Here is a 26,416-nt window from a genome sequence, read left to right as displayed (position 1 = left end):
AGTGAAATAAAGTACATAACAATTTGAAATCATACAGTGCTAGATCAATATAATTGGTTTTGATTAATATTGCTAATAATATATCACTGTTTTGTTTATCCCCAAATATTCTAGAATTATCATCAATTGAATGTGAACAATAACCAAAAAAGACATTAAAAGATAGTTGCTAGAAAGGAAGGTCTCATACTATTAGACTTAATCAATTCGTTAATCTCCCCAGATTTTGAAGGCATCCATGGGAATATCCTAAGAACTGAGTGGAGGAAAACACAGTCCTAGGATATAATACATGTGATATTAAATTTATATTATATGAAAATAAAGATTTTTTCCAAAGCAGACAAGTTATTATCATGTCTCTACCAAATATAACATACATCTGGAGTTATTCTCATCAATATTTGTAACTTTTTTCCCTATTTAATTTGTTATCAATTGGTTGATTCAAGTCATTGCTACCACATATCTCCACAGTTTAGATATGGTTACATGGCATATTCAATGAACCTATACCGATCTAAACCACATATATCTTCTGAAATCTGATAAATTCTTAGTTATAATAAAGCCAGGCTTGCTATGTGTGTGTGTGTGTGTGTGTGTGATCAATTTGAATGTAAAAACTAGGATTGATATCAGTACCAATAAAAGTGTCAGTAACATAGTCCTCTTCCTTGAATAGTTCTGGTGAACATTAGTCTATACGTATACTCGTAAGACACCGGGAAAATGGAAGTGAAACTGTAGTGGTCATTGCATCATGAAAGTGTAGGTATACCGTTGTAGTGACAGATAGACACAGAGCACCTCTACTCTGCAACCAGCTCTTCTGATTGCTGACTCTGATAACTGACAATAGCTCCAACCAAACACTTGACTCTGGATCCATAGATTCATCCTATGGATTTTTCTAGAAACTTTGGAGCTATACTGTTGTGCTGGTCTTGCTTAGCTTCTCAGAATGAGTGGCTGGTGATTCTTTTAAGCCTTTCAGACCTTTACAATTTTATCTCTCACAGTTGTGATAGGATAATTTCTATTTTTAAAAAATTCATTACATTGAGCTTATAGAGTTTCTGCTTCCCTACTTGAGCCCTAAATTATACTGTTTTCTCCTTCCTTCCTTCCTTCCTTCCTTCCTTCCTTCCTTCCTTCCTTCCTTCCTTCTTTCCTTCCTTCTGTTATTTCTTCCTTGCTTGCTTTTTTCACTGCTTTAGCAGCTTTTACTCTCATTGTTTGCCTACATCTCTTTCTCTTTTTTTTTTTTAATTTTTTTTAACGTTTATTTATTTTTGAGACAGAGAGAGACAGAGCATGAACAGGGGAGGGTCAGAGAGAGAGGGAGACACAGAATCTGAAACAGGCTCCAGGCTCTGAGCTGTCAGCACAGAGCCCGACGCGGGGCTCGAACTCACGGACCATGAGATCATGACCTGAGCCGAAGTCGGACGCTTAACCGACCGAGCCACCCAGGTGCCCCTACATCTCTTACTCTTTATACACTCTGAGTACAAATGAATTTTGGCTCATTGTTCCTCTTTACCTTTTCCTCCTCAAGGAACTCATCCAACCCCTGAGTTTCAAGTTTCAATTTTTTAAATTTTATTTATTAAAAAATTTTATTTTTATCTGAATATAGTCGAAACACGATGTTATATTAGTTTCAAGTGTACAACATAGGGATTCAATAAGTTTATGTTATGCTATGCTCACCACAAGTGTAGCTATCATTTGTCACCATATAACACTATTTAACACTATTACAGTATCACTGACAGTATTCCCTACCATGTAGCTTTTATTCCCATGAATTATCCATCCCATAACTGGAAACCTGTATCCTTCACTGCCCTTCACCCATTTAGCCTTTCCCTCACTCTCCCGCCCGCCCCCCCCACCGCAACCATAAGTTTGTTCTCTGTTTTCATAGGTCTGCTTCTGCTTTTTGTTTGCTTGTTTATTGATTGTTTTTCTGAATGTTAATTTTCAAATCCAAATGAGCTCTAGTTTCATATTTCAAACTTCTTTCATATTTCAAACATTACTACTTGGATGTTCCACAATTCCAACACAGCACTGTGAAATGAAGCAAATTTGTGCCCTCTCTCTTTCATTAGTACAACACTCCTTACACCTTGTTTTTCTTTTCCCAATTCAAGATATTAATTGTGTCCATCATTGTATTCCATTCATCTTATCTTTATTACTCTCGTTAACCCTCAGCATGGAGACTATTATAGTAAGCTCATAGTTTCCTTAATTCTGTTTCTTCTCTTTGCTTTGTTTTATTATAAACAAAAATGTATTTCATGTTCCTGATCAGAAATATTTCTTTTATGTTTTCTTTCTTAATATATTCTGTATATACAGCTCTCCAAATTTAGCAGTAATCCCCAGAACTCTACAGAACTGATCTTGGACATAGGCACTGCAATGTCCTTTCCGACCTTGTCATTTATTCCTACCTTTCGATATTTACTCAGGCTGCCTCCCTCTACCAAGATTAATTTTTTTTCTTTTTTTGTATTCCATTGCTTACTCATTCACCACAAGTTTGTTTCTACTATAGCTTTACTATTCCAGACTTTAAAATTTTTAAAAATATTTTTCTTATTCTGTCATATTTGGCTATGTTTAACTGGTAAGTATTACGTCTTGTTTCTGTTTAAAGAACTTGTAGATTTTCTATTCTTGAGTGTTTTCAAATTTCAGAATGTCTGCCTTTTTATTTGAATGTCAACTTTTAAGGCATAATATTCTTGGACTTTTTTTGGTCTTTATAATTTTGTTGACTCTTCTGTTATCTTTTGTAATTGGGTTTCTACAAAGAATCCTAGAGAAAGCAAGTGTCTATCTTACTTTCTTTCTGTCTTTTTCTTCTATTCTTTTTTCCCTCTGGCTGGCTGTCCCATTTTTTTGTTTATGTTTGGTAAAATCTTAACAATAATGTATTCTGATGTTTGGAGCTTTGCTTTGAATCTTGCCCTGCAAGAAGAGCTCTCTGTTGTCAGACACAGTTCACTCTTCATTATGTTATCGGTGATTTCCTTTTGATTTGTTACATAATTTAGGCCAAGGATATATCTGTTTAGTTAGAACTATGTGTATCCTACTCAAATATGCATTTCCAGGCTTTGGATTTGAAACAACTCAATCCGTGGCACTAGAATTTTGACTTAGAAGATTGATTAGTCCCAGCTATTCACTTTTCATGTTTTACCAGTTTTTTCTACACAGCTGTTTCAACTGCCTAATGATATCCATGAAGACTATTGATTTTCAGGTTGGAGTCTATTCATGAGAGATTGTTTCTATGTACAATGTGACTTCTAGGTATGGGGATATGATTAGAAGCCTTTCCATGGTGTTAATTATTGCCTCATTTTTCTCTTGGTCTCTGACACACACACACACACACACATACACACACACACACACACACGCACACAGTTACCACCACTTACTAAAGTTGATGTGGTCCTTTCTTTGCTTAGGTACTAGGCACTAAAAAGTGTATATGTATGTGGTGTGCACACATGTGTGAAATAATTAGTTCATTAATTATCAAATTACCATTTGATTCTGTACTCTCTGTAGTTCCATTCTTTTCCCTTAAGTAAGAATATTCACACCTTATATTAATCATTACTTGTATATTTAAGTGTTTTTCAAGTATGTCTGAATATATATTTTAACAAGTACATTTGTTGATATCAGTCATAGACAACTACCTTAACAAAATATAGCTGTTATGCTTTAGATTTGTATGCAACATTTAAAGTGAGTTTGAAACGGTTTACTTTTTATCTTGTAATAGGCTATGTTATGTTTTGGTAGCCAGAAATACTAGATCTCAGTGGCTTTACAACCTAAATGTATTTCTTGCTTCTGCTATCCCATGTCAAGTTTGAGTGACTCTTCAGGACAGCTGACCTCCATTTTATGGCCCAGCACTCTGAACTGTTTGAACCTTGTGGCCACTCTCTATCAAGAGGTGCTATCTTGACCACGGCAAAAGGGGACGAGAGAAGGCTGTTACTGGTAGGAAGACTTCAGTGCCCAAAGGAAAATGTGTGACAGTACTTATTCCAAGGGTGTGAGGGCATGTAATACCCACTTGTGCCCAAGAAGAGCCGGGGATATAAATTAATGTTGTGCCACATGAAGCACCATGTATATAACATAACTAAATTTCAAAAGGTAGTCATATGATTTTTATATTATAATTGAGACCACAAAGCAAATGCAATAGGATTATACAACTTTCAAATAAGCACCTATTCTCTGAAGAGAAAGAACAGGACCGTTCAGACTTCTTTCTAATACATTCCCTTGTAAAGATGGAGTTTAAACTATTGACATGTATTTTACTACTCCTAAAAAAGCCAACACATCTTTCTCAAATGAAAACACACTAGCAGAAGTTACCTTGTTAAAAAAAACCAGACTTATATTGTTTCAGTAACTATTTTGTTTTAAGTTTTTCCTCGTTTAGTACAATGAAGTTCAATAGATGCTACAGACAGATTTTTTTCCCAGTTTCAAAAAGTTAATCGTCTCTTAGTTAATAAATCACAAAGAAAACATAAGGCATGATTTAGAAAATGTTTAGGCAATGAACAAAGACCTTAAATTAAAGCTCTATAATTTGCTGTTAAATATAAATAGAGAAACCTGACAAAATACGCAAGATTATAAGTAAATTGAAACAAACTAACAAAAACAATTGTAACTTTTCAGGAGAAGTGGATATTTTATTTAAAAATCTCAAATATGTATATTTGTGTGTTCTTTGGGATTTCTGACATGGTGCTCAAGCATAAACTGATGATCTAAGCACCACACTGAAAAAGAGAATAGAAATAGAAAGATACATGGAAAAGAAAGGAAAGAAAGCAAAGATAATCTCTGGGGTAGCATGCTATGCCAGATGCCATTTTCAGTGCTGCCTTAAAGGCTATAACTTTTTTTTGGTTTTCTTTGTTTTAGAAAATGTCATGTACCATGAGCTGCAGCTTTGCTCCAGTTTCGCTGTCTGTCATAGTCACTGTCAACAAAGCCAATCTTTTTCCCACCAGTCTGAGTTCAACTACACTGCTGACTTCCTCACAGAGTGTGGAGAATTTATTGCAAAGCAAGGTGCACTTCATGCTTACAGCTATTGCAGCAATGCTGGTAATAATATACTGGCATAACCCCAAGCAGCTGCTGTGTGTGACAGAGGAGAGTCAATTCCTAAAGCACGATACATCCCATATTGTACGTGGTGAGAGTGTGCATTAGGAAATAGTCCTCTATTGCAATTGAAATCCTCCATTTGCAGCCGTAATGTCCAATGCTTGTATTATTTATTATTGATTCCTTTCAACAGCAAAGCAAGCAAAGATTTTGTGCATGCATGATTTGGAATGTAGATCTAGATATTAAAAACATCATTATAGTAAAAGGGACTTCCAAGATGTGGGGCTTGCACAGTAAACGGGAATATATCTTTCAGGTCTCAGTGTGGGGAAAAAGAATTTTTTAATAGAAGGCAGTGAAACCTCTTTTTGTAATTTTAATATTTTTGAGTCTTTACTAGCAAAAACAAAGGTAGGTTAAAGTTTCTTCCCAACCCAGCAAGGGGCAATATTCAAAGGTACAATGTGTTCAATCAGATACCAGGTGGTTAATTCCATCTCTAAAGTTTGCTGCCTGTATAACCTTGACCCGGTTGCTCTTCAGCTCTGCCCTAAATTCCCCAATCAGTAAAATGGAAGAAATAATGACACATATTACCTGGGGTTGTGGCAAGAATGAAACGAATGGATATGGGTAAAATAATTGAAAAAAAGGATGTCATGTAGTAAATGCCAAGTAAGCTTAGCTATTGCGATTAGAATAATGTCATCTCTTCTTTTGTCTAATCATTTTTTAATGCCCTGCAAAATTTGACCTTACATTTCCTATTTGAGTCCAAGTCCCTTATTCTGGCACTTAACATTCTCTATAGCTTGACCCGTATTAGCTTTTGAACACTGAGGAATTGAACTACCTTGGGTATTTTCGAGATCAGTCCCAAACTCATCTTCTCTTTGCACACCACATCACTAAGGAAAGAAAAGCACAATCTCCTCTTTCTTCTATCTACTATTAATATCTTAATCTCACCACCAGACTGTTCTGATTCACTCAATCCTGGTTCATTGACCATTGATACTCATTCCTATCCCCTTTTGCTATGCCCTCTGGAAACTTCGTGACATTGCCAATAAAGTAATTTATTATTTTTTAAGTGCTTTTATTTATTTTTGAGACAGAGAGAGACAGAGCATGAGCAGGGGAGGGGCAGAGAGAGAGGGAGACACAGAATCTGAAGTAGGCTCCAGTCTCTGAGCTGTCAGCACAGAGCCCGGCACGGGGCTCGAACTCACAAACTGTGAGATCATGACCTGAGCTGAAGTCGGATACTTAATCGACTGAGCCACCCAGGCACCCCAAGGAATTTGAATCCTCAACAATTTCATTGAAGGCTTTCTCCACTTTATCGATGTAACTGAAACTTAGTCACCCGGGAACAGACCATTCAGATATCCTTCTTCTATACTGATTCCTCCTTCTCCAGTAGATCCTTACCTAATTCCCATAGGAATGTCAGTGATATGCTTCTATCTTCCTCTCCAGCCCCATCCCCACCAGAAACTACCTCACAGATTATAGGTTAGTATCAAAACATGTCTTCAAGTTTTCTGCAGATGCTGTCACTTCATTGATCTATTTGTCCATCCATGTAGGACTTCATCCATCACACATTAATTATCTATTATGTAGATACCATTATGGAACATGTCAGCTACTTAGCCATGAGCAAAGTCAGATTCTTACCCTGGATTCCTGTTGCTCCTAAAGTATGCGGTTTCCTCTTCTTGTTTTATATTTTATGTTTTTGTTTTTGTTTTTTATCAACTAGAAAAAATGTAAACATCTTTTAAAATTTGGTTGAGAAATCAATTCAGTTGGGAAAATTTCTCAAGCTAATTTCTCTACCCTTAATCTGAGATAGATATCCTTACTTCTTTTTTTTTTTTAATTTTTTTTTAATTTTTTTTTATTTTTTATTTTTTAATATATGAAATTTACTGTCAAATTGGTTTCCATACAACACCCAGTGCTCATCCCAAAAGGTGCCCTCCTCAATACCCATCACCCACCCTGCCCTCCCTCCCACCCCCCATCAACCCTCAGTTTGTTCTCAGTTTTTAACAGTGTCTTATGCTTTGGCTCTCTCCCACTCTAACCTCTTTTTTTTTTTTTTTTCCCTTCCCCTCCCCCATGGGTTTCTGTTACGTTTCTCAGGATCCACATAAGAGTGAAACCATACGGTATCTGTCTTTCTCTGTATGGCTTATTTCACTTAGCATCACACTCTCCAGTTCCATCCACGCTGCTACAAAACGCCATATTTCATTTTTTCTCATTGCCACGTAGTATTCCATTGTGTATATAAACCACAATTTCTTTATCCATTCATCAGTTGATGGACATTTAGGCTCTTTCCATAATTTGGCTATTGTTGAGAGTGCTGCTATAAACATTGGGGTACAAGTGCCCCTATGCATCAGTACTCCTGTATCCCTTGAGATATCCTTACTTCTTATGCAAAGTTCATGTTCCCTCTATGTCTTATGTTTATCGGCATATGTGGAATTCTCTGATGCAAGATTAAGATTTTCTATAGGTAGGGATCACATTCATATTCACATCTCCAGCTCCTAACACAATGTCTGGTATATATAGAAACTCAGTAAGTGATTGACTCCAAATTATATATATCACTTAAGGAGACATCTAATACTTTAGTTTTAGTTTTCTTTTTCTTAATCACAGAGACCCATTTAGACTGAAGTATCTCATATTTGACTCTCTTCTTCATCTATCACAACATCTAACTCTGAAGTTCAATACTCAACAAGTTTTGAATAATTACATATTAGTCTTATTTTCGGGCACACTTAAAATCTTACAAGAAAAGGTCAGTATAAGATAGAGACTTACCATCATTTAATATTCCTTAGTGGCCTACATTAGTGCTGGAAACAAAAAAGGTACCCTTTCTGTCTAAAAATATAAGATGTCAAGCCTCAAACCTGATGCTTTGTAAATTTCAAATTAAAGATACTTGAAGGTACTTTTATGGAAGATGACTATTTATAGTCATAAATGCAACTGGGACTATTTGTAGTCATAAATTAATGTAAAATACAAAGTTAGGGTTTGACATGTTTAACGTTTTTTTGTTATTTGATAATATATGTCTCCGATCTAATATTATTATGTAAAATCTAAATATTAAAATACAAGCATGGCTTAATTTGGAATCAAATCTTACCCACATATGGAATAACATATTAATTTATCTTTGAGATCCCTTCGTGTATGATATCTATCTTAGCATCCCTTTGTAGAGTGTTACCATTTTTTTATTTATAAATTGCTTATTTTCAAAACTTATGAAAGCTTAAGTTTGTGTTAGTGAAATATGTGTGCTGTGTTTTCTTGACAAATAGTTTTATCATGAGAGGGTCACTATAGGGTGTCTTTATATTTCACATCCATTCATAAGCACAACCACCTGGTAATAAAGAATAGAGGATACTACTGAAGTTTGTATAGGCAGGGTGAGAAAAAGATGATTTGGGAGCTTAAAAAGGGAAGCAATTTTCAGAGAGGGTCACAGAATATGGATAGAGTTAAAATGATATAAAATGTTAATAGTTCTTGAACTGAGTGTGATTATATGATTATTTGTATTCGTTGACCCTCTCTTCCGATTTTTCTGGTCCAGTAGTGAAGAAAGGCAAGGCAATATAGACTCATAAATGTTTAGTTTATTATGTAATCATACTTCTAGAAGGTCTGACCAAGATGGTCTTACAATTCCATGGCCTCTGCTCAATTTCAGGCAGGCTTTGCTTTTCTTAGAGAATTTGCTTTAGAAAACTTTAAGTCATGAATTATTTCTCTGCCTCTTTGAGATGTGTATCATTTGTGATCCAGAAATGTCTTTCTTGAGGACCTAGGATAAGACCTATGAACTGTCCCTTTTAAATGTACTCATAATGAAAGACAGAGTCCTTACACCCCAGACTCATGAAAGACAGAGTCCTTACACCCCAGACTCTGGGAGAGCAGGACCTAACTTGAATAAAGATCATTTAGCAAACACAAATGGCCTCAGCACATTGACTAACCTCCCACCTAATAGTCTCCAGTACTCTTCCATTATCTTATCCCATCTTTTAAAAACCTTTTTGTGTGTGTGTGGAGTTGAATTCCATCTCTCTCCCTGATTGTGATAGTCTTGAATAAAGTCTTCCTTTTCTGTTTAGTTGGTCTGATACATTTTTCTTTCAGAATTCTTAGGAGGTGCAAAGCCAGTAGTCCAAGAAATATACAAAATCTGCCACCATTCTTATTCTTTTTCTCACTTGTATTACCTTACTTCATATTTTCCTAATTTGGGGTGATTATTATTCATATTGTCTAATTTCAGTTTCAAGTAAAATATATGGAACAACTGTCTTCTTTTTTTTTTTTTACTTCATCATTATTTTAAACCAAGTTCTTAAAAAAATTTTTTTTGATCTTTAAATAAGGCTATGGGAACTGTAAGTTTATCGGAAATACATACGAGTACATGCCTGAAGGCAGTTTAAATGAGGAAAGCAATTTGAGTTTCTCAGACTTGACCTAAAATGTGTTGCATAAAATACAAATTAGTTAACCCACTTAGAAAAGAACTTATTCAAACCGTGAGTCAGAGGGGCACAAATCTGGAAGTGAACTTAAATGAAGCTTGGACTCAGAGGCAGATCTTGGTCAGAGAGCACCAACCAAATCTGTGTCCTTCTCCAGGCTAAATTGTGAAGTTATGGAGGCAGACTTCAGGGTCTTTTATTTCAACATTATTGCCTCAACTCCTCTCCTTTTTCATGACCCCTCACATAAACACCTTAATTGAATTTACCTCCTTAAGAAGCCACCACTTTATTCTTACCAAGCCTCTCTACTCCATTCTATTCTTCCTAGGTTCTGTTCACTGATGAGTCAGTCTATTGAGTTATGTGAATAAGTGAGCTTATTACGTTGCCTTTACAGGTACCATATTTGTGTTTTAACAGGGACCTCTAGACAGAGAAACTTAATCCTAGGGCAACCATACCAAACATCTTGATTTTTCCAGTGTATTTAATAGGTCCAGTCGTGCCAGTGTAATTACATAATAAGCCCTTTTACTCTCAACAGTGCCCCCGTCCAACCGTAAATTTAAATGGGCACCTTCTGTATTCCAAAAAGCGCTTCTAATGATGGATGTTTCAAATACAATAGCAAATGGTTGAGAGAGAAGACTACCAAATTCTTGGGCATTAAAAAAATCATAACACAAGGAGTATTTTCTAGGATTGTTCATATCTACATGATTTATGATCCCAGGAAATCCAAATGCTCAGATAGTTGATGGCCTTAAAGTTATCAGACCCTCAGCAACATTACTTGTTACCTGACATGACTGTGCAGGCTTGTCACAAATACTATGAAATTCTAAATATGTAGGGGAATATAAAAATTAGAAGCTGGACAAACAAATGGAAAAAAAACTGCACAAAATAATAACTGTAATTTTAATTTTTATAATACTTATAATTGCCAGGTGTTATTCTAAATATTTTACTAATAGTAACTCATTAACTCATTAAAGCAACAACTTTATGAGTATGATATTCTACCCATTTTATAGATGAGAAAACCAAGGCAAAGAGAGGCTATGCATTTACCCAAGTCTCTAAGAAGTAGTGAATCTGGAAGACAAACACAGTTAGTTTTGTTCTAAATTTGCATTATCTAAAACAATTCTATACTTCCTCTTGTGAAAAGAAGAGTGAGACAGAGAAAGAGGCGGAGGGAGAGAGGTTGATTCTGCTTTCATCATTGATATCCGCTGTGTTTACTTGCTACCTGTCTTCTCCCACCCCTGAGATCACCAGTGTAGTCTGTTCTTGAATTGCCTTCTCCCATTCTTTACCCAACTTCACTTTTCATCTTATCTCGTTCTCTATCTCCAGGGAAGGTAGTCAAGACTGCCAATTCCTTCATATTTTACTGTTGGTTGGGACTCACTGATTCCGAGTCCTAAGGAGGAAGAAAGAGAGAGGAAGTCATCATAAGGTTATGTTCTCATAGTAGACTATCAAATTATGATAAGTGGATGCTAATTATCAATATTTCCATGCATTATGTTAATTAGAATTTTGTCATCTACTCTGCCATAAGTTCCATTTTCAAAGCTTTTTCTCTAGATCTATCTTGAGAATCTGGAGGCTTTGGGGAGAGTGGTGTTTGCATGAGGAAGGGAGCTGGTACACAAGAATCTACAGTAAAGACATTCAGAATAAGCATATCACAAATGCAAACGATTGGCAACCACTTTATAAACTGTAATTGTTTCTATTGAGCCAAGTTATAATAATCTGTACCTTCTTATAGACTGGGTGAACTGGTCTCATGCCATCCCTTTCTGGTACTTCTATTATATTTTCAGTATATATTAGTGCTCCATTCTTTTAATATACTACCAAAATATCTCGATCTATCTGAGATAATGCAACTGCTGTGCTCTAGGAACAAAATGAAACTAAGGAAAACTCAAGTAAAATATTCCTAAAAATATATTTCTATAAATCACACATACTGGCCTATATTTCTCTAATTTGACATGGTTATAAAAATAGATGTGTCAGATCATTTATTGGCATCCTTGCTCCTTAATTAATCACCTAAATGCAAACTGTAAAGGCAGAGAATTTTTGCCCTCTTGTACCTAATCACACCTGACACTAGAATTTCCAAGCCAAGAGGATCATGACTGGCACAGGATGTAACCACTACGAAAGTTGTCAAGTTCTTCAAGATGCCATGGCGATACTGGGAGATTTTCAGGGTAATACCCATTAGAAAGGAGGTCACCTTCAGAAGGATGAAAGTTATTTGAAGTCTCTCCCTCTCTAATCTTAAAAAGTAGAAATATAATAAAATCTAAAACAAAGAGATTGGAAACATAAACGAGCCCAAGAAGACCATCATGAGACAAAATTAAGCCACAAGGAAAGACATTATCATATACACCCAAAACAAACACAAAAATCCTGATGACTTCATGACATTTTTGTGTCTAAAATAATTAGCCTGTACCAATATGATGTGATTCAATAACAATGGTGTTTTATTGATTAGTGAACAACAAATAGAAATTAATTAGGATTTGCTATTTTTAGCCTTTGAATTTTAAGCTCATCATAATTTTTTTTTAAATGGGGTTTAGTGCACAGGCAGTAAAGTAGGGGTTAAGAATACAGGCTCTGAAAATGTGACACACTTGTGGGGGGATTAGAGTGTACTTCCATCATTTACTAGCTCATTAAACACTATATTTTGTGTTTGAAGAATGGAGTCAATAATAGAGTCTCTTGCACAGGATTTTTGCAAGGGTTACATTACATACTACATTCAGCCAAGAACAATATAAATAGTATTATTTTTCTTATTATAATAAAGCATTTAAGTATTTCAATGAATGATTTTAAATATTAATAAAGTAATATTATTACTGTTGCTATAAAAATTTAGGCTTGGTGCCTGGATGGCTAAGTCAGTTAAGCAGCTGACTCTTGATTTCCTCTCAGGTCAAGATCTCACAGTTCATGAGACTGAGCCCCAAGTTGGGCTGTGCACTGACTGACAGCAGGGAGCCTGCTTGTGGTTTCTCTCTCCCTCTGTTTGCCCCTTCCCTATTCATGTTGTGTGTGTCTCTTTCAAAATAACTAATAAAATAAACATTTAAAAAATAATCTTAAAAAGCATGGCCATCAACCAGAAAATAGACTCTTCACTATAGAGAACAAACTGAGGGTTACCAGAGAGAAGGTAGGTGGAGGGATGGGTGAAATAGATGACAAGGATTAAGGAGGGTGCTTGTCATGATGAACACTGAATGTTGTATGTAAGTGATGAATCACCAGATTCTACTCCAGAAATGAACATTACACTGTATGTTAACTAACTGGAATTTAAATAAAAACTTGAAAAAAAACCCACAAGATTGCCATCGATTCAGCCTCAAGGGAGTGATTTGTTCTTTATATTCCTATCAATTTTTCCTGCTCCCCTTGAAAATTACACCTTTTCTACACCGTGGTAGTTTTATATTCATTTTATATTATCACTCTACAAGGAACTTGTTGTACTTGTTTCCCTAACTTCCATGCCCATCTTTTATCACTACTGATTTATTCAGCATTTTTCTAAAATGATAATTATATTGCTTTTGACTAGAAGACATTTTGGTTTATAACTGTGCTAGCATTTACTATGCAATTATGAGTGGCACTTACCCACCTTTCTGGTAGAAATCAAATATGGTATTTCAATTTCTTTCTCAGAACAATCTCAGGAGTTTTATAATACTATCTCCAGTAACAGATGATAATGCTTAATTTGCAAGTAACACCATGACAGCGAAGGTCATCAAAATCTATTCTAACCACTGGTTATTCCAGATCTTGCTACTAATTCCTTCCTCCATTTTCCCCCCAAAAAAGTACTTGCATTGGCCATACGTAATATCTTGCATCTCCTAGGATCTCTTGTGTCTTTCACGTTTTTGTGTCTTTGAACAAATTCTTTCTGCTCAGAAAGACCATTTCTAATTTCTCGCTGGAAGATGTCACCATGTGTTAGAACAAGACGGGTTCTCAATGCATAGCATAAGGTTCATACTTTAGTACATAGGCAGTGTGTATGTGTGTGTGTCATGTCTGTATCTGTGTATATTTTATTTGTTTGTTTTTCTAGACGACTAGATGAAAATCTCTTCAAATAAAGAATCAAAGGTCTTTATTTTTATTAATTTTTAAATTTTTGTTTGTAGTTCCTAACACAGTGTTAGGCACATTACAGATGCTCACAAATGCCTGCTTTCATTAATGAGTGAATGATTAACGTTTCATGATGTTGATATTTGGTACAATGAAGTCAAAATACCATACAAATTATCGCCATTAGAAAAGATCGTTGTGTTTATATCTAGCCATTGTTACATAGTAATCACTGGTTTGATTTGATGTTTTAATGACCTGACAATAAAGAAAATAATTCAGAACTGTGTTTTCTGAGTTGATATTTTAATTTGATTTTTAATACACAAAGTGGGAAATATTAAAGTAAAAGATTTTCTTAATAGATTCTATGTCTATTTTTCATAACATTACATTTTTGGCAGCTGATCCTTATAGAATAAAAATGATGTGAATCTAATAATAAAATGTAAGCTAGCCAACTCTATTTCCTACAGAATACTTTATAAAATAAATTACAAGAAACCAAACTCTTCTAGACAGTAAAGATGGATAATTCCAATTTATCTTATTTCATGAATAAAAATATACCTATCATAAATCCTTTCTTTTAACATAAATGGCTACTGTTAAATTTCTGATGAGGCTACCTCCCACAAATTATCACCTAAGAATCCTTAAAAAGAAGCTGAAATATATTATAGATGAGTTCATTCTGCACATTCATATTGATCCATATACTACATTTGACTTATTGCATTCAATTGTCCTTCTAAAACATGTTTTATGTAATGATCATAATACTTCCTATTAATTCATCATCATGTTGCAAATGCCAAGTGCATTTAAATATAAAAGATCTGTATTCATCCTAAAGCAATAAACATCTATTGGTCTTGCCAGTATAGAAAGTGTGTGCCCAAACTATAAGAGCAAGAAAAGCTTATTTTAGTTGACACCAAAATCAACAATTATATTTCTCTTTTTTTTCCTTTATTTTTCTCTGTTTTACCATTTTGTATTTTATATCCCTTAACTTTCTGGTAACTCATATAATTTTCTGTTCTGCCACTGGTCGAAACATATAATATAAAAAAAAAAGGTGAAGGCTCTCTTTGTCAGTATTCAATATATGAAAGGAGCTGTACTTTGCAATTTACAGAAATTGTTCCATTTGTAATATAGGTCTTAGTTCCCCATCTAATTTTTTTCAGATGAGGAAACAGACATGTGATAAACATGTGCATGATGCCTATAGTAATACTAAGAGATGGCATAGTAACTCAAAGGAAAAGCCATTGTAAAAGTCAGAAATGCTTCATGACAGAAGTAAAGTGATGGGAAAGTATGTCATGTTTGAATTTACGTATGGTAATAACCAGTGGAGAATTTGTTTAAAGGAAAAGCTGCTGATAATTTTGATTTAATTATACATGGCTCATGAAGAGTATCAAATGCCAGATGGAAGTATGGAATTTATTCTATTATAAATGGGATGTTTTATAGGTTTTACATGATGCTTTAACGTGTGTTAAGCTGCGTCTTAAGAATATTATCCTGGGGCGCCTGGGTGGCTCAGTCGGTTAAGCGGCCGACTTCGGCTCAGGTCATGATCTCGCACTTCGTGAGTTCGAGCCCCGCGTCGGGCTCTGTGCTGACCGCTCAGAGCCTGGAGCCTGTTTCGGATTCTGTGTCTCCCTCTCTCTCTGCCCCTCCCCCGTTCATGCTCTGTCTCTCTCTGTCTCAAAAATAAATAAACGTTAAAAAAAAAATTAAAAAAAAAAGAATATTATCCTAAGAACCCTAGAGAATCTATTCGAAAAAGAAGAGATGGCTGGCATCAGTTGGAAATTTTTGCAATAGTCCACAGAGACAGTTAAGGATGGACTATAGCTGTGACTATGAGAATAGAAAGCAAATGTAAGTAAGTCTGAGAAAATGAGAAGCCTTGAAAATGATAGAATATATAAAGAAATATCTAGAAATGGGAAAAAAAGCAGGTAGGGTCAGAGATGTTTTAAGTTTCAGAAATGGAGGACAGAAAGAATGGTACTACTGTCTTTGACTTAACTGGGAAGGCAACAAGGTTTATAGAGGAAGATGGAGAATTTGTTTGCAGTATGATAAATGTCCAATCATAAAGCAATCTTTAGAATCAGATACTTTGTGGTTGATTAGAGATGCTCGGATTCCGGTTGTAAGATTTCTGTCTATAGAGGGGAGACTCAAAGCTGTGAGACTACCTAAGTTCTCTGAGAGAGAAAGAACAAAATGTGATGCCTAGTCCCTCTCATCACACCCTAATTTAGAAAGTGAGAAAGTGATAAAAAGGGGAAAAAATGAAGATACATCCAAGATATGGATCTGGAAGCAAGCAGTATATCATTACAGAAACCATAGGTCCCAGTTTTTTTTTTTTAATTAACTACAATAATCATAGCCACTTGCCAACATTTTTGGAATTCTTTCTATTCTTCTTTAAAAAACAATTTTATTGAGACATCTATGACATACAAAAATTATATACATATTTAAAGTACACAACTTTATATTTAGATACATATATACATTATTCAAAGATCACCGTAATTAAGCCAAATGACTTATGCATCATCTGTACATTGTTACTGTGTGTATGTGCACGTGTGTGTGTGTGTGTGTGTGTGTGTGTGTGTGTGTGTCTGTGTGTTTTGGTCAGAAAATTTAAGATCCAGCCTGTTAGCAAATCCCACATATACAGTAGTGTTAACTATTATCACCATGGCATACATTGGATCTCCAGAACGCATTCATCTGCATAACTAAAACTTTCAACCCTTTGGCCAACATCTAATTTCCTACCCGACTCTCCCCTAGCAAACACCACTCTACTCTGCTTGTGTTTCTGTGTCAGGCTTATTTCACTTAGCATGATATCATCTAAGTATATTCATTTTATCACAAATGGTAGAATTTCCTTTTTTTTCTTGCTGAATAATATCCCATTGTGTGTATATATATATATATATATATATATATATATATATACCAGATTTTCTTTAGCTGTTGGTACATTGGCAGGCTTGTAGGCTATTTCTATGTCTTGATTATTGCAAATAACAAAAGTACCCCTTTGAGATCCAGTTTCCTTTGGCTGTATACTCAGAAGTGAGATTATTGGCATGAACTTTTATATGCATTATATTTATTTAATACAAGACTTCATGAGGTAAATGATATTTGTTATTGTCTCCATTGCAAGTACAGGAAATCAAGACACAGAATATGTACAGAATATGTACATAACTTGACCAAAGTAAAAAAAAAAATTAGTTATGATAATGCAAACCCCTAAATTCATATAGGAATGATTCTCATTATTACTGATAATGATTCGGATGTTAGATTAATCTTCATTGTGTAGGTATCGATATAACTAAAATTCTTGGCTTGTCTTCTCACTACTTACCTTAATTTCATTTAATTTATTTTTTTAATTTAAATATAGTTGACACACAACGTTACATGAGTTTCAGGTGTGCAACATAGTGATTCAACAACTCTAAGCATTATGTCATGTTCACCACAGCATAGCTACCATCTGTCACCATATAACAGTATCACAATACTGTTCACTATATCCTCTATGCTGTGTCTTTCACCTCCGTGATTCATTCATTCTATAACTGCACCTGTATCTCCCACTCCCCTTCACCCGTATGTCCATGTGCCCATCTCCCAGCCCCTTCCCCTCTGTGCTCTTTGTATTTATAGGTCTGATTCTGGTTTGTTTGTTTGTTTGTTTGTTTATTCGTTTGTCTCATTACTTACCCTTAATTCCTTCATACCGTGGAGAGACAGGTGTATTCACTTATTGGTGAGATGAAAAAGGCAACTCCCCAGTACTTTTTTCTGCTTACATGCAGAGGTGAAACAGGCTGGTCAGCTTTGCTGGCATGCAGTAAATTTAGCAGGACTAAATGGGTGAGGGCTGCAACTTCTGGGGAGGACTAAGTCCAATTCAGGTCATGTCAGCCATCCCACTTGGTTTAAAACTAACCTTTTTTCTAAGTAATTTTTAACAACAAAAACAATAAGTAAAAAATTTGATCTCATTTGTCTGAAACATACATTTATCTCTCAGTTTTTTTTTTTCAACTTGGGCAGAGAAGAGAGGAAATATGTCTGCTGAACCTTCTATCTCCAATGTACGATAGGCTATGATGAACATGCCCCTTGCTTGAAAATAATGCAGAAGTCACTTCCCTTGGAAAAACCTACTGTCTTGTTCAGGGCAAAGGGAATTTACTTGGTCCTCAAATATAGAAGTTCAAACTAAGGTGACCCTAATGAGTTATAGCCTAGTGAATCCTTCCCCCAAATGCAGGTGGAACCACTGACTTACCCCTTTCTAAAAGACAGTTACAAAAATGATAAACTGTCATGCTCTTGATTAGCTCCTGCTCCACAGCAAAGTTTAAGGAATGTCACTCCTAATTTATCAAACTGAAAAGAGAGAGACATTCTTGCTAAATTTGAAGAAGTTAGCTACAATGTTATAAGAGGGTCTATGGTTACATGGCCAAGAACTATGGGTCTCCTCTAGGTGCTAAGATTATCCCTTGAAAACAACCAACAAGAAAACAAGAAGCTAAGTCCTAAACCACAAGGTGATGAATTTTGCCAACAACCTCAGGGAACTTGGAAGTGGATTATTTCCCAACCAAGCTCCCAGATGTGAATATAGTATGATCTGCATCTGGACAGCAGCCTCGTGAGACCCGTGAACTATCTTTTTCCAGAATACTAACCCATGAAGGGCACCTGGGTGGCTCCATCGGCTAGGCGTCTGACTGCTGATTTCAGCTCAAGTCATGATCTCATGGTTCATGAGTTTGAGCCCCATGTCAGGCTCTGCCCTGACAGCACAGAACCTGCTTGGGATTCTCTCTCTGCCCCACCATCATTCTCTGACTCAAAATACATAAATAAACTTAAAAAAAAACAAAAACAAAAAAAAAACCCAGAATACTAACCCACGAAAAGTATGAGACAATAAATATGTGTTACATTAAATCACTGTTTATGGTAATTTGTTATGCAATAATAAGAAATTAACATACGAAATATATAATTAGGATAATCACACCTGTGATTTGGCAGAACACCCAAACTACCATTAGATCATTTTCTTGTTGTGTAAAGGCTAGGATAGTGGTGAAAGTGAGTGACAGCCTCAGAAATGTCTCCCTTCAGCAGCCAAGATAGTAAATAAGAAAACAAAAATCATATCATGGTGGTGTGGTGGGAAAGTTGTAAAACTAAATGTAATCATGAAGTATGTAGAGAATGAAAGGCTGGGGATCCCTATGGTTTCCCCACTTAATTCACCAGGTGGGTTCCTGCAGTAGAGTTAAGAATTTTGGATGCCACTAACCTATTAACTTAGTAACTTAGTAAATTAGTAACATGAATTTCACTCACCCTGCTGGATGGGATAACTGCTAAAGAAGATTTTTATGATCTCTAAGATATGGTATGTGGACATTGATTTTGTGAATTCATTCTTTTCTATCCTTATCATAAAAAAGGATAAGTCACTGTTTGCACTCACATGGAACAGAAAACAATGTATATTTCCAACCTAGCACAGAGGAGTATATTAACTTTATACTCCAAAACCAATTATAACAATATTGACCAGAGAGATTGAGACCATCTAGACATCCTGCAGAACATTAAAATGACCCATTCCCGGGGCGCCTGGGTGGCTCAGTCAGTTAAGCGGCCGACTTCGGCTCAGGTCATGATCTCGCGGTCCGTGAGTTCGAGCCCTGTGTCAGGCTCTATGCTGACAGCTCAGAGCCTGGAGCCTGTTTCAGATTCTGTGTCTCCCTCTCTCTGACCCTCCCCCATTCATGCTCTGTCTCTCTCTGTCTCAAAAATAAATAAACATTAAAAAAAATAAAAATAAAATAAAATAAAATGATCCATTCCCTTAATGACATCATGCTAATTTGGTTACATGAGCAAGAAATGCCTTGCATGTTAAAGGCTTTGGTTGATACATCCACTCTAGAGGGTAAAGGATGAACCCTATGAAAATCATCACATCACATTAACACTTAACTTACTTCTTTAGGAATTCTATGGTTAGGGGCATTTTGGCACATGATGTCTAAAATAAAAGACAGGGGCACATGGGTGGCTCAGTTGGTTAAGTGTCCAAGTGTTGATTTCAGCTTGGGTCATGATCTCATTGTTCATGAGATCGTTCTCTGTGACTCGTTGGGCTCTGCCCTAATAGCATGGAGCCAGCCTGAGACTCCCTTTCGCTCTCTCTCTGCCCATCCCCTGCTTATGCTTTCTCTCTATATAAAAACAAATAAACGTTTTTTGTTTTTTTTTTTAAATAAAGACCAATTATAGCATCTTTGCCCATAATTATAAAGAAGTGTGTATAACTCCCTGCAGGACTTTTCACATTATAAAGGTAATATATTTTACATCTAAGAATATTGCTCAGTCCAAAGGCACCTGCATGGCTAAGTCTGGCTTAGGCCAGGATGGCTAAGGCACCTGGATGTTAAGCATCCAGCTTTTGATCTCAGCTCATGTCTTGATCTCAGAGTGTGAGTTCAAGTCCTGTGTTGGGCCCCATACTGGGTGTGTGAAGATTACATTAAAAAAAAAAAAAAGAATATTGCTCAGGTCGATTTTTTGATGCAAGCAGCCCCCCTACTTGGGACTTGTGATTTGCCCAAATCTGTAAGAGTAGATGTATCAGTGGTGGAAAAATATATGTGACATTTATGGCAAGCCTAGTGACAGAACACTGATGCAGGACCCCAGAGATCTGGAGTAAGTTTGTACCATCTTGTAAAAAACAACCCTTGACATGTTTTGGGCTTTAGTGTAAATGTAGCACATGAACATAGTGCTTTAAGTGACCATAACTTTGGAATTCTAGCTATGAGCTAAATTATTTCTGTTCATCAAGTCATTATGTTTGGGAAAGACAAGCAGTAGTCCCTTATCGGGTGGAATCAGTACCTCTGGGAAAGCTCAAGCAAGACCAGACAGCAAAAGCAGTCTGCGTAAATAAGTTGCTTTGAACCCATTCGCATCCATATACCATATCCTCTCCTTTAGCTCACACTCATGGCTCTGTAGAATATCACATATGACCAGCTAACAGAGGAAGCAAAGGCTGTTATTTACATATTGGTTAGCTCATAGTCTGTGTAAGCTGAACATGGAAGGCAGCTGTGTTACTCAAGATGGCTCTGAAAGACATAGATGAAGAATACTTTCCAAAACAGGCAGAGTTTTCATGGCGGTCCTCATCACCTACTGTACGTATAAAGGGGCATGGGAAATGGTTGAATATATATGGAATCATAAAGGATTCCATAAAGGACCATGAAGTTCTCAAAGAAGGAAAACCTATGCCTGAGAATAAAGCCATAGTTCCACAGAAGGGTCGGCTTTGGCTGCCACGTAGACTTGGTAGGTGCCTCATATTCAGAGACCCGTGGCCATGAAGAGGAGTTAGTGTGACAGGAAGAGGTGACTGCCACTCTTACGTGTCAGAGAGCAGGGAAGTATAGGCCAAAACCCCACAATCCTTTTGTGTTTCTCCTGATATTCTCTTATCTGATTGCAATGGTATTTAAGTGAACCAACCTTAAGACCATGTGTCCAAGGGCTCAGACACCTTGAAGATTCTCTTAGTGTCATCCCCCGAGGTAAACTGAAACTAACAGAGGTGTTCACAGATGGTGAGGGGAATCTAGAATGGATAGTGGGGAGGGGGGGAAGATGATAAATATAAGCTGTATTCCAGAGATCAACTGCAGAGTTGAGACTTGTAGCTCATTCCTCAACCCTTCCTTTTCTAAGTCTTTTCAAGAATCCTAGAGGAATTGCACTGGGGAAAAAGAGACGTGGATCTAAATGGCAGAAGAGATTGACTGATGGGCCAGGAGATCTCCATTCAGTGTTGGACTTGTTGCCACTATTGCTGTTGTGCTGCAGCAGACAGCTTCAGTGCTTAGCTTCTTTGGGGATGCATCAGCATCTGAGATCTCAGATCCCAGATCTCATGAGAGATATGCCTGTCTCACAGTGACATTTTTCTGGCTTGGCCAATAGATGGAAACAAGGAGACAAAATATCTTGGCATTTTAGCTCAATGTGGGGCTACTCTGGAAGGCTATTTAACACCAGTTGACTGAGTCTTTGGAGTCCATCTCACAACTCTTCTCCCTAATCACATTGGCTTCTTTCCTCTCTTTCTGCTGTGTACTCTAGTAAAATCCCTGCCGCCCCCTCCCCCGCCCCTTCGCTTCCTCTTAATCTTCTTTCTGGAACACCCAAACCGCTATAATTGCCATGATATAAGCCATATATATTATCAAAAGTATGACCCTCCCACAGAATGACCACCCTGTAGAAAATATTTATTTACATTTTTTTCACGAATGTCATCATTTTGTGTAATGTTACTTTTATTTTTAAATTTATTTATTTTGAGAGAGAGCAAGACAGCATGAGTGTGGGAGGGGCAGAGAAAGAGGGAGAGAGTGAGAATCCCAAGCAGGTTCCACACTATCAACATGGAGACTGACGTGGGGCTTGACCTCACAAACCGTAAGATCGTGACCTGAGTCTAAATCAAGAATTGGACAGAACTGACTGAGCCACCCAGATGCCCAGTGTAATATTTCTAAATCACACTTTTCTTGATGTCATTTCTTCGCTTAGCACTTTTAAGTAACCATCCCCCCCAATAACTGTTTCCCAACACTGCTTTCAAGAAAAGAAAAAAATAGTGAGTTAGCTTCCTACCTATACTACTACCTGCCGTCATCTGACTGATAGACCGCACACGAGTTACTTAATGTCCCTGGATTCAGCTTTGTTCTCTAAGAAGTGGTGAACCAATGATATAAAATTAAATCTGTGCTAAAAAATGGTAATAGTCCATCCATAAGACTGATGAAGTAATTTTGAATTCAAGTCTGTAATTTGGATAAGCCGCTAGGGTGAGTTGGAGGTCTTAGTTTCTAAGCCAGGTTTTTTTGAGATGAGTAATCTTTATCCAGTATTCTCTAATAATGAGACCATTCATTTACCTGCAGGGTTAAATAAAACAAAGGCACTGCAACTAGTCATATTTATATTTATTGGCAAAACCAAAGTAAATCTTGGCTTCATTCTTACCAGAATAGTCTTTCTTTGTTCAGTTTAGGTTAGGCAAACTTCCATTTTTTTTTTCATTGCAGGCTACAAAGAGTGATAGTCGCTTCTAAAAATTAAATGAGGTTGAGATTATTTAAAGATCTTTTATGTGAAGTTTAGCAGCTTAAGATACTGCATGTGCCCTGAAGAAATCTCATCATTAGATGCCTTTGAAAGCCCTTATTTGTGTTTCACTCAGTCTTGATATGTCTTTAGTTTCTTTAATCAATGAACACAACTGCTCCACATAGCCCTTAAGGCAGGAGTTGCCATAAATAGTCAGCTTTCAGTGTAAGAAAAAAGCAAACTGAAAAGGGTGTTCCAGAATATGTTTACTGGTGTCTCTGACAGAGGTACTCAATCACCCTACAGCTACCACACGCTGAGAATGGCAAATGCATCTTGTCAATGAAATCAGTGTCCTCCCTATTCCCTTGTAATTACATTTCAGTGTCAATAGTCTAAAAGTGAATAATTGAAGCATTCGTGATATTTGATTGGTTAGGCAAATATGACGACAAAACTCCTAAGGACGGAGAGGCCTTTAAAAATTATTCCCGATTTGTGTAGGTTTTCTCTATCCATTGCTTAAATGTAAAACAAATAATTGCATACATTTCCTGTGTCTTTAGCCTATCAAATGAAGCCTATGAAAGGTGGAGAAAGAACTGGTATGGAAGACATAACTATAGACTGAAGAGTAATTCTATGTGTGGCAATGCATTCTTGACATTACACCATGGAACTTAAGAAGACAGGCTTTTTGGTTAGGCAATTCGGGGTAATGTCTGAGGGCTGTCATTCACAAATCATGTAACTCGGTTAATCACTAAACTCTACTTACTTTGTTTTTCTCTTTTATACAATGGGGATATTAACTAACAGTACTTACCTCCCAGGATTGCTTAAAGTATAAAAATAAAATGTACATAAAGGAGTTGGCTGGCATACAGTGTGGATGTAATACATTTTAACACTTCTCCTCCTTTCTCTCCTTTTTCCTCTCCTCTCATTCCTTCTTAGTGCTAGGAGTTTTTTTGTTTGTTTGTTTGTTTTTTTTTAATGTTTATTTTTGAGAGAGAGAGCGCGCGAGAGAGAGTAGGGGAGGGGCAGAGAGAGAGGGAGACACAGAATCTGAAGCAGGCTCCGGGCTCTGAGCTGTCAGCCCAAAGCCTGATGAGGGGCTTGAACCCACAAACCACGAGATCATGACCTGAGCCGAAGTTGGACATTTAACCGACTGAGCCACCTGGATGCTAAACCGACTTAGCCACCTAGGCACCCCTGCCAGGGTTTTATGATAGAACTAGAAATCTGAAAATGCTGCCACCTTTTTTTGTTTTGTTTTGTTTTGTTTTGTTTTGTTTTTAATTTCCCTGGACCTTTCTTTTTATTCTCATGTATAATCTCCCTGAAGAAGTCCTCCTGTATTACCAATCTAAATTAGTTCCAACAAGTAATTCTATCTAAATACACTCTTTTACTCTTCTCCTACTCACATCACTGTATTATATACCTACTTATTTACTGTTTTATAAGTAATTTCCAATTCCAACACCGGTGCCTGAGAGAACAGACTTTGTCTTGCCACGCTCTATCTATCCTGCATCTAATTGGCCCAGTGTAAATATTTGTTGAATTAAGCATGAATTCCTTTCTCTTCCTGCTTGTTGATCAGAAGTGCCAATTGTTTATTCCGGAGAAGACCACCAGAAAATCTGTTGATGAAATATCATACAATTTATTAGACTTATCGTAGGAAGGGAGAATTATACCTGACTAAGGTTTTCTTAGAAAGGAAAATTGGGCCATGGTAAAGTTAAGGTTTTACGGCTTGCATTGAGTGACTTTGAGGTGACTCTTACAGGATTGGCAAGTAGCTGGATTACTATTATGATGCGATGGTTTTGGATTTGTGGGCACAGCAAGATGAGGAACTTGAAATGAGTCATGATAAGTAAGCTATTCAGTTGTGTTGGTGTCTTATTTTCTAGGAACTGATATTTCCTGCAGTAAGCATCTGAGTTATTTTTTGCTTATTCCCAGTATTGCTTAGTAAAGAACAGGAAATTGTGCTTCATCCAAGAATCGTTTAACACAGAGACTGGGAAGTGTTATGAGAGCCAATCTTAACACAGGGACAGAAAATTATTTGGTGTTAGTCATTAAGGCTTTGTTTGCTTTTGACACATGGATTCCTTTCTTATTTTTGCACTATCATTACATCTGTATATTACAGCTTCACTCAATTCTGATTTCAGTTTTCATTTGTTTTTGCATTACATCATTCTAGAGCTCTTATTACTTGTATTTTTTCTATATCCTTTACCAAATAAAGTTATATGGTTCCCATATGTTCAATACATATCAAAATTCAATCCTAAGCTGCCTTAATATTTCATCTGCCCTTATTCACTCATGTATAACATGCTTTGTCACATCCTCAAGCATAATCTGTTTTCAGTTGACTCCTGAATATTAAATTTTTAGGATGACCTTATCCTAAGGTTTAATCCGCTGTCAAATACAAACTAGTCCACATTTATAAGGTATTACTCTATTTTCATATCCTTGTCTGTATTTCTAAATATTGACCAGTGGGCATCATCGTATAGTATTTCTTAAAAGTTCCATTAAAGATTCTATTATTTGGATGGGCTGATGCTTTGGAAATAAATTTAACTTTGTTATCTCTGGCAACCCCTCACCTTCATCCCATTATAGTTTTTAGCTGCAATTCGCAACACCAGTTGAAGTGTCTCCCATGACAACCTTTCTGTTTCATTCCCATGCCTAACAGTATAGTTTAATCTATTAACTGAAGTCTGATTTTTATAAATATATTTTTCTATGGTCTCTTAGATGCTTCTCTTCACCTTCACAAGATACACCAGGAGTTCGAGTTCCACATCTGGTTCTCTGCTGTCAGCACAGAGCCCTCTTCGGATCCTCTGTCCCCCTGTCTCTCTGCCCCTCCCCAGCTTGTTCTCTCTCTTCTTCTTTCAAAATAAATAAATAAACTTAAAAAAAATTAAAAGAAGAAATAAACTTCATTCCTGATCACATATTCTCTCTTCTTAGCATACTATTTCTCTCAGTTCTGTTAATCTTTTAATACCCAGTTCAAATTCCTCTTCCCTGATACCTTCCCCAAAGTATATAATCCTCAGGGTGAGTTAACTCTTGAAGGCAACAGAGTCAGGGACAATGGTCAGTTGTGATGAACAATATGTATTACCTTGACATTGACTGTCATTTCTGTTTTTATTTGTATTTACTTTCTACCCGATAATAGATATGCA

Source organism: Neofelis nebulosa, chromosome 3, assembly GCF_028018385.1.
Source record: "Neofelis nebulosa isolate mNeoNeb1 chromosome 3, mNeoNeb1.pri, whole genome shotgun sequence".
Classification (NCBI taxonomy): domain Eukaryota; kingdom Metazoa; phylum Chordata; class Mammalia; order Carnivora; family Felidae; genus Neofelis; species Neofelis nebulosa.
This window is presented reverse-complemented; position numbering follows the sequence as displayed.